Raw genomic sequence first — 11,937 nt, 5'->3', positions numbered from 1 at the left:
TAACTCGCATGACGGATATCCTAGAACTCTTAGTAGCTCAACAGGGTCAAGGTGTTGGACAAGGAAACCAACGTGGAAACCAAGAGATAGGGGAGGATCGAGCTTTAGAGCGGTTTCAGAAATTTTCCCCGCCCAAGTTTGCTGGAGGATCTGATCCAGAGGTGGCTGAGAATTGGTTAGAAAATATAAGAAATATATTCGATGCCTTGGATTACACCGAGGAGAGACAAGTCACCTTTGCTATATTTCAACTTGAAGGAGCAGCCCGAGCATGGTGGAATGTTATAAGAAACAAGTGGGAAAGGGATCAAACCCTAAGGACTTGGACAAACTTTGTGCGTGAATTTAATGAGAAATTTCTTCCTCCACTTGTCCAAGAAAAGAGAGAAGATGATTTTATAAAGCTTCGTCAAGGAACTTTGAGCGTAGCTGAGTATGAAACACGCTTTACGAAGTTATCTACATATGCCCCAGAATTGGTGGCTACTGAACGGAAGAGAATAAGACGGTTTATCCAAGGATTAGATTTGGAAATCCAAGATGCCCTTGCCGCAGCACAGGTTGAAACATTTAGCGACGCTCTTGAAAAAGCGCAAAGGGTAGAAAGCACAAAATCTCAACTGAGAGCTTTTCAAGCAAGGAAAAGAGATGCATCTGATAGTATACTAGGAGAAAATGGACCACCACCCAAAGTTAGAAAAGGAGTGGATGGAGTAGGACTATCACTGCCTGCACCACTCATGATAAAGGAACCAAAAGGGACTACGTCCCGAAGAGCTCCAGTAGGACAAATGCAGTCAAAGAGGACCTCACAAGCAAGTCAGGTCACAGTGTCTCGTCCAACCTGTAGATATTGTGGAAGGACGAATCATATTGAAGAAAACTGTTGGCTAAAGGGACAAAAGTGTATGGGGTGTGGAAGTACCAACCATAAAGTGCATGACTGTCCAAGGAGGTATCCACGAGAAACTACTGCTCAACAAGGAAATGGAACTGTCTCTCGACAAGTCAATGGAAGGAGAAACCGACCAGTGGCATCTGAAAGAACGCATGACATGAACACACCACACGGTTCAGAGTTGTCTGAGATTACAGAAGGTATGAATTTCGAAGACGAAATTCTTTTAAGGAGGGGAGGTTGTGAGGACTCGCAAAATTTACTTATTTAATCTCCTATTTCTCGCTTATTTAATTATTTATTTGGCCTTTTATTCCGAATATTATTTTCTAAGCTCTTGAGACTTAATTACATGGAAATATAGTTTCATTATATTTTTAAAATGACTTGTTTCAAAAATTAATATCCGAGAGCTCGTTTAGTGAAAATAGTGAACACGTCTTTGGAAATCTTGACCGATTGAGAGTACAATAAGTTTGGAATATTGGAGATATGTACAATGGACCTAAATTAATTATTTTAATGCTTAAATACTCAAGTGATAGTTATTAGTATTGTCGTTATAAGAATTTCTTAGAAATTTCGTCTTATCGCGCATAAATTGGAAGTACGCGTTTTTACGCTCGATTTAATTTAGGAACTTTAGACCCTTATTTTGGGACGATTGAGAGTGAATAATATTTATATGAATATAAGTGCATTAGAGGTTTAGTGCACTAGTGAAGCAAATTCGAGAGGAATCGAACACAAAACGCGCGGGAAAAAGAGTTGACCTTTGAATCAGTGAGAGCCACACATTTTAGTTTCACATGGGTGCATCACACTAGATTAAAACTCTCCACATACTTACCTCAATTTCTGACTCTTTTCCTTCTCAAACCAGCCGTGCAACACCAAGAGAAGGAGACCAAAATTCCTTCTTCATTCACCTCTCAAACTTGCACCAAATCACTTGAAATTTCTACCACAAACTCACAACAACTTGGAGATTCATCTAGGCAAGGAGAGGAGCTTCATTTCCACGGTTTTCTTGAGGCTCAAAGTGACCAAAAATTTCTGATCTAGTCATCCAAGAAGGTAGCAAATCATCCAACCCATAGATCTTAGTTTTTGTAAGATATATTGCACATATAAGGTTATATAATCATGTGGGTAGCTTTGTTTATGGTGTAAAATGAAATGGGTGGGCTCTATGAACTCCCACCTTTGTCTTGGGGACTGATATCATGCTTGATGATGAAATTAATGGTGGTTTAGTGCTTAAATTAGTGGATTAATGTTGTATTGTTGGTAGAAAATCATAGGAGGTGCTTGGAGCAAAAGTGACCGTTTTACCCCTGCCTTGTCCGACCATTTTTGTGCAAAATTTTGAGGTTCTAATGACTTGATTATGTTGTTTACATGTTATTGTGAGTGTGTACAAAATTTCATCGAAAAATAACATGATTTGATTGGTCAAATAAACCTGGAATTTACGTAACAGTTTCACATTTTCACTAACTTTGAATTACCATATCTTGGTGCTCGAAACTCCGTTTCTCATTCCACTTGTTTTGTTATACTCTTGGATTGTAACACTAATTTATTTCCAAATTTCAAAGGTTAGTTCAAAACAAATGAATTTTGCCGAATTTCCAAAGTTGGTCAAAAACCAACTTAAATTTGTCTTGGTAATGCAAGTTACCAACTTTGAGCTACTATATCTTGGCGCTCAAAACTTCAACTCTTGTTCCATTTGTTTCGTTTTAAACTTTGATTGTAGCTCTAATTGAGTTCTAAATTTTGGAGGCTAGTTCGTATTGTGTGAATTTTGCCGGATTTTCAAAGTTGGTCAAAAACCAACCCCGAAACTGTCTTAATGGTCCAAAGCAGCAACCTTGAGTCAATTTTTGAATACCTTCCGTTTGGAATCATGGAAAAGTATCTTCTAGGAACTTTTAGTGCTTTTGAAGAAGTTTCCAACGGTATCAAGCTTTCCAATTTTGGACCTACATAGTGCAAGATACGATTTTTCTAAAATTGACACCCAAAGCTGAAATTTGTCAATTTCTTAGAAAATAAGATTTTGGAAACTTGCCTTCTTTTCTCGATACCGATTGAACATTTTGAACTCGATTTCATGGAAAATGTTAGTCTCTCTCTTTAGACTTTAAAACTTTACTCTTGAGCCTTGATTATTAATAATTAAGGCCCAATTCATGAATTCTCCTTAGATTGTACAACCTTCTTTGATAAGTAGGGGTTCTAAGTGATAGTGTATAATAGTTAATGGTTATTTGTTCAGGCGCTCAAGGGGACCTTCAAGAGGAACTCGAAGTGGACGCCTAGACACTTGTTTGAGTATTTACTCTCTTGTTGCAATAGGTGAGTGTTCCATATAGGAATACGTAATTTAATAAGTCTAGGACATGCTTATTCATGATTATTAAGTGCTAAGTACTATGTGTTAAGTATTTACAATACTCATGCCTATATAAATAATGTATACTTACAGTGCATATCAACATGAATTGGTTAAATGATTAACCATATCAAATGAACATATGAACTCGATACATGCCTAGCTTGCTAGATTGCTTGCCTAGCTTACTTGGTTAAAGTGTTTTCGTGACTTGATATGTGATAATTGGAAAAATGATTTCTGATCCATCGAAGTGAGCAGTGTGTATTTTATCACACTAGCCTTTCGAGGGGTGACTTATGTGAAATGTTTTCGTGAATACCTCAGGTGTTGTGACGTCGTTGGGTGAATCCCTCGACTAGTTTATCAGTATTGTGACGTCGTTGGGTGAATCCCTCGACTAGTTGCTTGCGCTTGCCTAGTGTTGGACATAAAGTCGTTGGAGTAAATCTCCTCGACTCTCACATGATAAAAATGGGATAACGGCCAATGATGGCCTATTAATATGGCAAATGCAGGTCAATTAACCGTCAACCGTTAACCGTTAACCGTTAACCGTGAACCGTTACCCGTGAACCGTTTACCAACCCACATGACTACCTGATTACATGAGTATTTGCTCACATGATTTCCAATCCACATGATTTTTTGATATCCGTGAATTACATGCTTCTATGAAATCAACTTGTATAGCTTACGTGCTTACGTGCTAAGTATCTACTTGATTACTTGATTATCATGAATCACATGTTATATGAAGCTGTCCATCATTATTAGGCGAGTGTGTACTTTACCTCACTCGACCTACTCTAATGATGAATTTTACCTTTTGTCGAATTACTTGGTTACCTGTGCATGTTGTAAGCTCTAAGCTGAACTTGGGCCCTGCCCTTGGTTACTGACCTACTCGAGCCAGGACTGGGCTCGGTCGGGTAGGTTGGAACCCTGGGCCACCGTTTCGGTATACTCGAGTATTACCACTGGAGGGCCGTATCCTACAGTATATGTTTACCTGGTATCATGATAATTGTTTCATGCTAAAATGCCAATATGAAATCCTGAGCTATGCCTGTAATAAGATCCAATCACTCGTGAACTATACATGCCAATGTCTTGAACCATAATAACTGTCTCATGATAAATGTCTCATACCATGATAATGTCTCAAATTACCCGTACAATGATTATCACCTCATGATAACATGCCGTTGTGTAACCTTGAACCATGCATATGATATGCCCAATCTACTTGATTTATTTGAACTGTTAGAGTGTCTTGGAACCTCACTGGGCTGTGTAGCTCATCCCACGTTGTGATTTTCTTTTACAGGGTTCGAGACCAATGGTGCTCGTGAGTAGTACTAGATTGTTTTCTTTTGAAGACTTTAATTTTATATTATAACGGATGGCTATTGTACCCTTTTCCGTTGGGTTGTATTTAAGCTTGAAAGCTGCATAATTGTAAGTGTAAGATATTTGAAGTACTTTAATTATGTATTGAAGTTACTTAAGGTATTTCGGGCTTTTGAATGATGGATTGTAGTGAGTCCTGGCGAGAGCTGGGCAGGCGTCCCGCGGATACCCTTTGGTTCGCCTTAGGGAGAAGTGGGGGCGTCACAGTTGGTATCAGAGCTTAGGTTTCAAATCTTTGTAGTGTATCCTAGGCTTAAATGTTTAGGATGCCGGACTGTGGGACTAGTCTGAAAGTTAAATGATTGCTTGTAGCGATGAAATTTAGAGCTACTTCACGTGGTCTCTACAAAGGAGCAAGATAGGGCCGAGTGGTGTTATGGTCCTTACTATGTGATTGAGTAAAGACTTAAGTGCCTTTCTAGAAATGTAAACTGTAAATCATGAATGTTATAGGTTGTAAAACCTTTATCTTGATAATTGGAGGGAATTTAATATGTATGTTGGGTAGGAATCTCGAATGTGGTGATTTACTCTTGGGACCGGCCGGCTCGAGTTGTGAATTACCTTATTTCGGATTCTTGTACCTGAATACTTGAGGGTGGAAAGCAACCCTAAGGGCTTGACATCTCTATTTATGGGGAATAGGAATGAATTGATATTTAATGAGAATGGTTACAGGAAACCAATAATTGTTTGGTTGGGTGGCATAATGATTAAGAACGGGAGATGGAAAATATCGTAACCCAAAAGATCCTTGTGTTTGGATTGAAATCGAGCATGTTAGGGAACGAGAATCGTCTAGTTCCAATTAATCTAGTGAATCTCTATTTGTGATCTTTCATAGTGAGACGATGGGGGTAGAACTTAAGAGTTGCGCCTTGGAGATGAATGTACTTGTGATAATCACTTGTTTATTTTTGTTATTGACTTTGACTTGGCATGAACTTTACTTGGCCATAACTTGTTTTATGATTTAATGAACTCTAGTTTGTGTTTACTTGCATAGTGATAATGATATTTATATATGTGATTTCTTTTCCTTTAAAGGTTGTTATTGGCATATGTGTGTAGTTCAACTATGGCTTAGTATGAGATTTATACATATGTGTATAGATTAGCTGTGAACATGGAAACTAGAGGACAACGAAAGGGACGTCAACCTAGACAACCCCGAAATGAAAGAGTAGCTAATGGGTCCGATATTGATCAAAACGTTGAGCCAAGTGTTGGGAGAGGAAATGATCAAATGGGACAAGTTTTAACTCGCATGACGGATATCCTAGAACTCTTAGTAGCTCAACAGGGTCAAGGTGTTGGACAAGGAAACCAACGTGGAAACCAAGAGATAGGGGAGGATCGAGCTTTAGAGCGGTTTCAGAAATTTTCCCCGCCCAAGTTTGCTGGAGGATCTGATCCAGAGGTGGCTGAGAATTGGTTAGAAAATATAAGAAATATATTCGATGCCTTGGATTACACCGAGGAGAGACAAGTCACCTTTGCTATATTTCAACTTGAAGGAGCAGCCCGAGCATGGTGGAATGTTATAAGAAACAAGTGGGAAAGGGATCAAACCCTAAGGACTTGGACAAACTTTGTGCGTGAATTTAATGAGAAATTTCTTCCTCCACTTGTCCAAGAAAAGAGAGAAGATGATTTTATAAAGCTTCGTCAAGGAACTTTGAGCGTAGCTGAGTATGAAACACGCTTTACGAAGTTATCTACATATGCCCCAGAATTGGTGGCTACTGAACGGAAGAGAATAAGACGGTTTATCCAAGGATTAGATTTGGAAATCCAAGATGCCCTTGCCGCAGCACAGGTTGAAACATTTAGCGACGCTCTTGAAAAAGCGCAAAGGGTAGAAAGCACAAAATCTCAACTGAGAGCTTTTCAAGCAAGGAAAAGAGATGCATCTGATAGTATACTAGGAGAAAATGGACCACCACCCAAAGTTAGAAAAGGAGTGGATGGAGTAGGACTATCACTGCCTGCACCACTCATGATAAAGGAACCAAAAGGGACTACGTCCCGAAGAGCTCCAGTAGGACAAATGCAGTCAAAGAGGACCTCACAAGCAAGTCAGGTCACAGTGTCTCGTCCAACCTGTAGATATTGTGGAAGGACGAATCATATTGAAGAAAACTGTTGGCTAAAGGGACAAAAGTGTATGGGGTGTGGAAGTACCAACCATAAAGTGCATGACTGTCCAAGGAGGTATCCACGAGAAACTACTGCTCAACAAGGAAATGGAACTGTCTCTCGACAAGTCAATGGAAGGAGAAACCGACCAGTGGCATCTGAAAGAACGCATGACATGAACACACCACACGGTTCAGAGTTGTCTGAGATTACAGAAGGTATGAATTTCGAAGACGAAATTCTTTTAAGGAGGGGAGGTTGTGAGGACTCGCAAAATTTACTTATTTAATCTCCTATTTCTCGCTTATTTAATTATTTATTTGGCCTTTTATTCCGAATATTATTTTCTAAGCTCTTGAGACTTAATTACATGGAAATATAGTTTCATTATATTTTTAAAATGACTTGTTTCAAAAATTAATATCCGAGAGCTCGTTTAGTGAAAATAGTGAACACGTCTTTGGAAATCTTGACCGATTGAGAGTACAATAAGTTTGGAATATTGGAGATATGTACAATGGACCTAAATTAATTATTTTAATGCTTAAATACTCAAGTGATAGTTATTAGTATTGTCGTTATAAGAATTTCTTAGAAATTTCGTCTTATCGCGCATAAATTGGAAGTACGCGTTTTTACGCTCGATTTAATTTAGGAACTTTAGACCCTTATTTTGGGACGATTGAGAGTGAATAATATTTATATGAATATAAGTGCATTAGAGGTTTAGTGCACTAGTGAAGCAAATTCGAGAGGAATCGAACACAAAACGCGCGGGAAAAAGAGTTGACCTTTGAATCAGTGAGAGCCACACATTTTAGTTTCACATGGGTGCATCACACTAGATTAAAACTCTCCACATACTTACCTCAATTTCTGACTCTTTTCCTTCTCAAACCAGCCGTGCAACACCAAGAGAAGGAGACCAAAATTCCTTCTTCATTCACCTCTCAAACTTGCACCAAATCACTTGAAATTTCTACCACAAACTCACAACAACTTGGAGATTCATCTAGGCAAGGAGAGGAGCTTCATTTCCACGGTTTTCTTGAGGCTCAAAGTGACCAAAAATTTCTGATCTAGTCATCCAAGAAGGTAGCAAATCATCCAACCCATAGATCTTAGTTTTTGTAAGATATATTGCACATATAAGGTTATATAATCATGTGGGTAGCTTTGTTTATGGTGTAAAATGAAATGGGTGGGCTCTATGAACTCCCACCTTTGTCTTGGGGACTGATATCATGCTTGATGATGAAATTAATGGTGGTTTAGTGCTTAAATTAGTGGATTAATGTTGTATTGTTGGTAGAAAATCATAGGAGGTGCTTGGAGCAAAAGTGACCGTTTTACCCCTGCCTTGTCCGACCATTTTTGTGCAAAATTTTGAGGTTCTAATGACTTGATTATGTTGTTTACATGTTATTGTGAGTGTGTACAAAATTTCATCGAAAAATAACATGATTTGATTGGTCAAATAAACCTGGAATTTACGTAACAGTTTCACATTTTCACTAACTTTGAATTACCATATCTTGGTGCTCGAAACTCCGTTTCTCATTCCACTTGTTTTGTTATACTCTTGGATTGTAACACTAATTTATTTCCAAATTTCAAAGGTTAGTTCAAAACAAATGAATTTTGCCGAATTTCCAAAGTTGGTCAAAAACCAACTTAAATTTGTCTTGGTAATGCAAGTTACCAACTTTGAGCTACTATATCTTGGCGCTCAAAACTTCAACTCTTGTTCCATTTGTTTCGTTTTAAACTTTGATTGTAGCTCTAATTGAGTTCTAAATTTTGGAGGCTAGTTCGTATTGTGTGAATTTTGCCGGATTTTCAAAGTTGGTCAAAAACCAACCCCGAAACTGTCTTAATGGTCCAAAGCAGCAACCTTGAGTCAATTTTTGAATACCTTCCGTTTGGAATCATGGAAAAGTATCTTCTAGGAACTTTTAGTGCTTTTGAAGAAGTTTCCAACGGTATCAAGCTTTCCAATTTTTGACCTACATAGTGCAAGATACGATTTTTCTAAAATTGACACCCAAAGCTGAAATTTGTCAATTTCTTAGAAAATGAGATTTTGGAAACTTGCCTTCTTATCTCGATACCGATTGAACATTTTGAACTCGATTTCATGGAAAATGTTAGTCTCTCTCTTTAGACTTTAAAACTTTACTCTTGAGCCTTGATTATTAATAATTAAGGCCCAATTCATGAATGCTCCTTAGATTGTACAACCTTCTTTGATAAGTAGGGGTTCTAAGTGATAGTGTATAATAGTTAATGGTTATTTGTTCAGGCGCTCAAGGGGACCTTCAAGAGGAACTCGAAGTGGACGCCTAGACACTTGTTTGAGTATTTACTCTCTTGTTGCAATAGGTGAGTGTTCCATATAGGAATACGTAATTTAATAAGTTTAGGACATGCTTATTCATGATTATTAAGTGCTAAGTACTATGTGTTAAGTATTTACAATACTCATGCCTATATAAATAATGTATACTTGCAGTGCATATCAACATGAATTGGTTAAATGATTAACCATATCAAATGAACATATGAACTCGATACATGCCTAGCTTGCTAGATTGCTTGCCTAGCTTACTTGGTTAAAGTGTTTTCGTGACTTGATATGTGATAATTGGAAAAATGATTTCTGATCCATCGAAGTGAGCAGTGTGTATTTTATCACACTAGCCTTTCGAGGGGTGACTTATGTGAAATGTTTTCGTGAATACCTCAGGTGTTGTGACGTCGTTGGGTGAATCCCTCGACTAGTTTATCAGTATTGTGACGTCGTTGGGTGAATCCCTCGACTAGTTGCTTGCGCTTGCCTAGTGTTGGACATAAAGTCGTTGGAGTGAATCTCCTCGACTCTCATATGATAAAAATGGGATAACGGCCAATGATGGCCTATTAATATGGCAAATGCAGGTCAATTAACCCTCAACCGTTAACCGTTAACCGTTAACCGTGAACCGTTACCCGTTAACCGTTTACCAATCCACATGACTACCTGATTACTTTAGTATTTGCTCACATGATTTCCAATCCACATGATTATTTGATATCCGTGAATTACATGCTTCTATGAAATCAACTTGTATTGCTTACGTGCTTACGTGCTAAGTATCTACTTGATTACTTGATTATCATGAATCACATATTATATGAAGCTGTCCATCATTATTAGGTGAGTGTGTACGTTACCTCACTCGACCTACTCTAATGATGAATTTTACCTTTTGTCGAATTACTTGGTTACCTGTGCATGTTGTAAGCTCTAAGCTGAACTTGGACCCTGCCCTTGGTTACTGACCTACTCGAACCAGGACTGGGCTCGGTCGGGTAGGTTGGAACCCTGGGCCACCGTTTCGGTATACTCGAGTATTACCACTGGAGGGATAAGGCGATGGCCAGACCGTACCGTGGGGATCTGGAAGTCATAAGGTGCAGATGATCGACAGAGTTCCACTGGAACACCGTATGCTACAGTATATGTTTACCTGGTATCATGATAATTGTTTCATGCTAACATGCCAATATGAAATCCTGAGCTATGCCTGTAATAAGCTCCAATCACTCGTGAACTATACATGCCAATGTCTTGAACCATAATAACTGTCTCATGATAAATGTCTCATACCATGATAATGTCTCAAATTACCCGTACAATGATTATCACCTCATGATAACATGCCATTGTGTAACCTTGAATCATGCATATGATATGCCCAATCTACTTGATTTATTTGAACTGTTAGAGTGTCTTGGAACCTCACTGGGCTGTGTAGCTCATCCCACGTTGTGGTTTTCTTTTACAGGGTTCGAGACCAATGGTGCTCGTGAGTAGTACTTGATTGTTTTCTTTTGAAGACTTTAATTTTATATTATAACGGATGGCTATTGTACCCTTTTCCGTTGGGTTGTATTTAAGCTTGAAAGCTGCATAATTGTAAGTGTAAGATATTTGAAGTACTTTAATTATGTATTGAAATTACTTAAGGTATTTCGGGCTTTTGAATGATGGATTGTAGTGAGTCCTGGCGAGAGCTGGGCAGGCGTCCCGCGGATACCCTTTGGTTCGCCTTAGGGAGAAGTGGGGGCGTCACAGTTTCACCCCAAAATTCTTGGATTAGGTCAGAATTTGACAAAAGACACCATTTTTGACACCTTCCCTAGGGCGTATCCAAGAGTTTGACGGACCGTTTGCCCAACTCTCGCAAGGACTCATTCACATACTACGAAATTTACCAAATATTAACTTCAATAATGAAAGTAATAACATTTACAACCTTAGATATTTACAATCATGGATATTAACTGTCCATACAATCTCTAAATACAGCCGAGAAGTTAAACTTACAAAGTAAAATCAAACAAACCCACTAGAGAGCTAAGTGTTCCTATGCTAGCAACTAACAAAACTTAGACGAAATCTATGTCTTGTCTAATTTTCACTCTCGCGTTCTTACTCCTGTAAGGAAAATAAATTTCGTGGAATGAGTTAGAAACCCAATGAGATTCCAAGAAAACATGCAGTCAAATTGGCAAAAGATCTTTCACATATATCGAAATCTCAAAGCGAAGACAATAAACAGTTACACATAATGTCATGGACAGTTCACCTATTCAGATAAGCACTTCAACACCAGCAAGAAAAGGATACGGTACTGATACGGAGGCTTCCACCAGGTTCTAGGCAGAGCACCTAGGATTCAAACGTTGATACAGCTGATATGGTGGCTCCTGCCAGATTTTCGGTAGGGCACCTAGGATTCAAATGTTGATACAGCTGATATGGTGCTTCTACCAGATTTTAAGCGTAGCACTTAGTCCCGTACAGTGTTCCACATGCAGACGGTCCTAGAGTAGTATTTTTCAAGTCCGTTGACACTCCGTCAACGTTTGAAATATAGTAACAAGTCCAATAGAATACCACTTATCTCCAATCTCCATCCACCGATCAATCCTCGACCAAGCCCGAACACCAAGATAACAGAGATGGTAACAGAGGTGATAATACTCGAGTATACCCAAGTAAAAACGAGTGTGGTTGATGAGATAACTCTCCAATCGATTT

The 11,937-nt window shown here is 38.6% G+C and overlaps 1 long non-coding RNA gene across 1 annotated transcript; it reads left to right on the top strand.

Moving 5' to 3' along the window:
- The first annotated feature begins 1,766 nt into the window (after window positions 1-1,766).
- On the top strand, window positions 1,767-4,814 carry LOC113698029 (uncharacterized). The gene is made up of 3 exons (XR_003450081.2): window positions 1,767-1,975; window positions 3,183-3,262; window positions 4,630-4,814. It is a non-coding gene; the product is annotated as an uncharacterized lncRNA (long non-coding RNA).
- Window positions 4,815-11,937: the final 7,123 nt, after the last annotated feature.

The sequence above is a fragment of the Coffea arabica genome, chromosome 7c, assembly GCF_036785885.1.
Source record: "Coffea arabica cultivar ET-39 chromosome 7c, Coffea Arabica ET-39 HiFi, whole genome shotgun sequence".
NCBI classification, from domain to species: Eukaryota; Viridiplantae; Streptophyta; class Magnoliopsida; order Gentianales; family Rubiaceae; genus Coffea; species Coffea arabica.
Note: the sequence above shows the minus strand (reverse complement) of the source record. Positions and strands in the feature narration are given on the sequence as shown.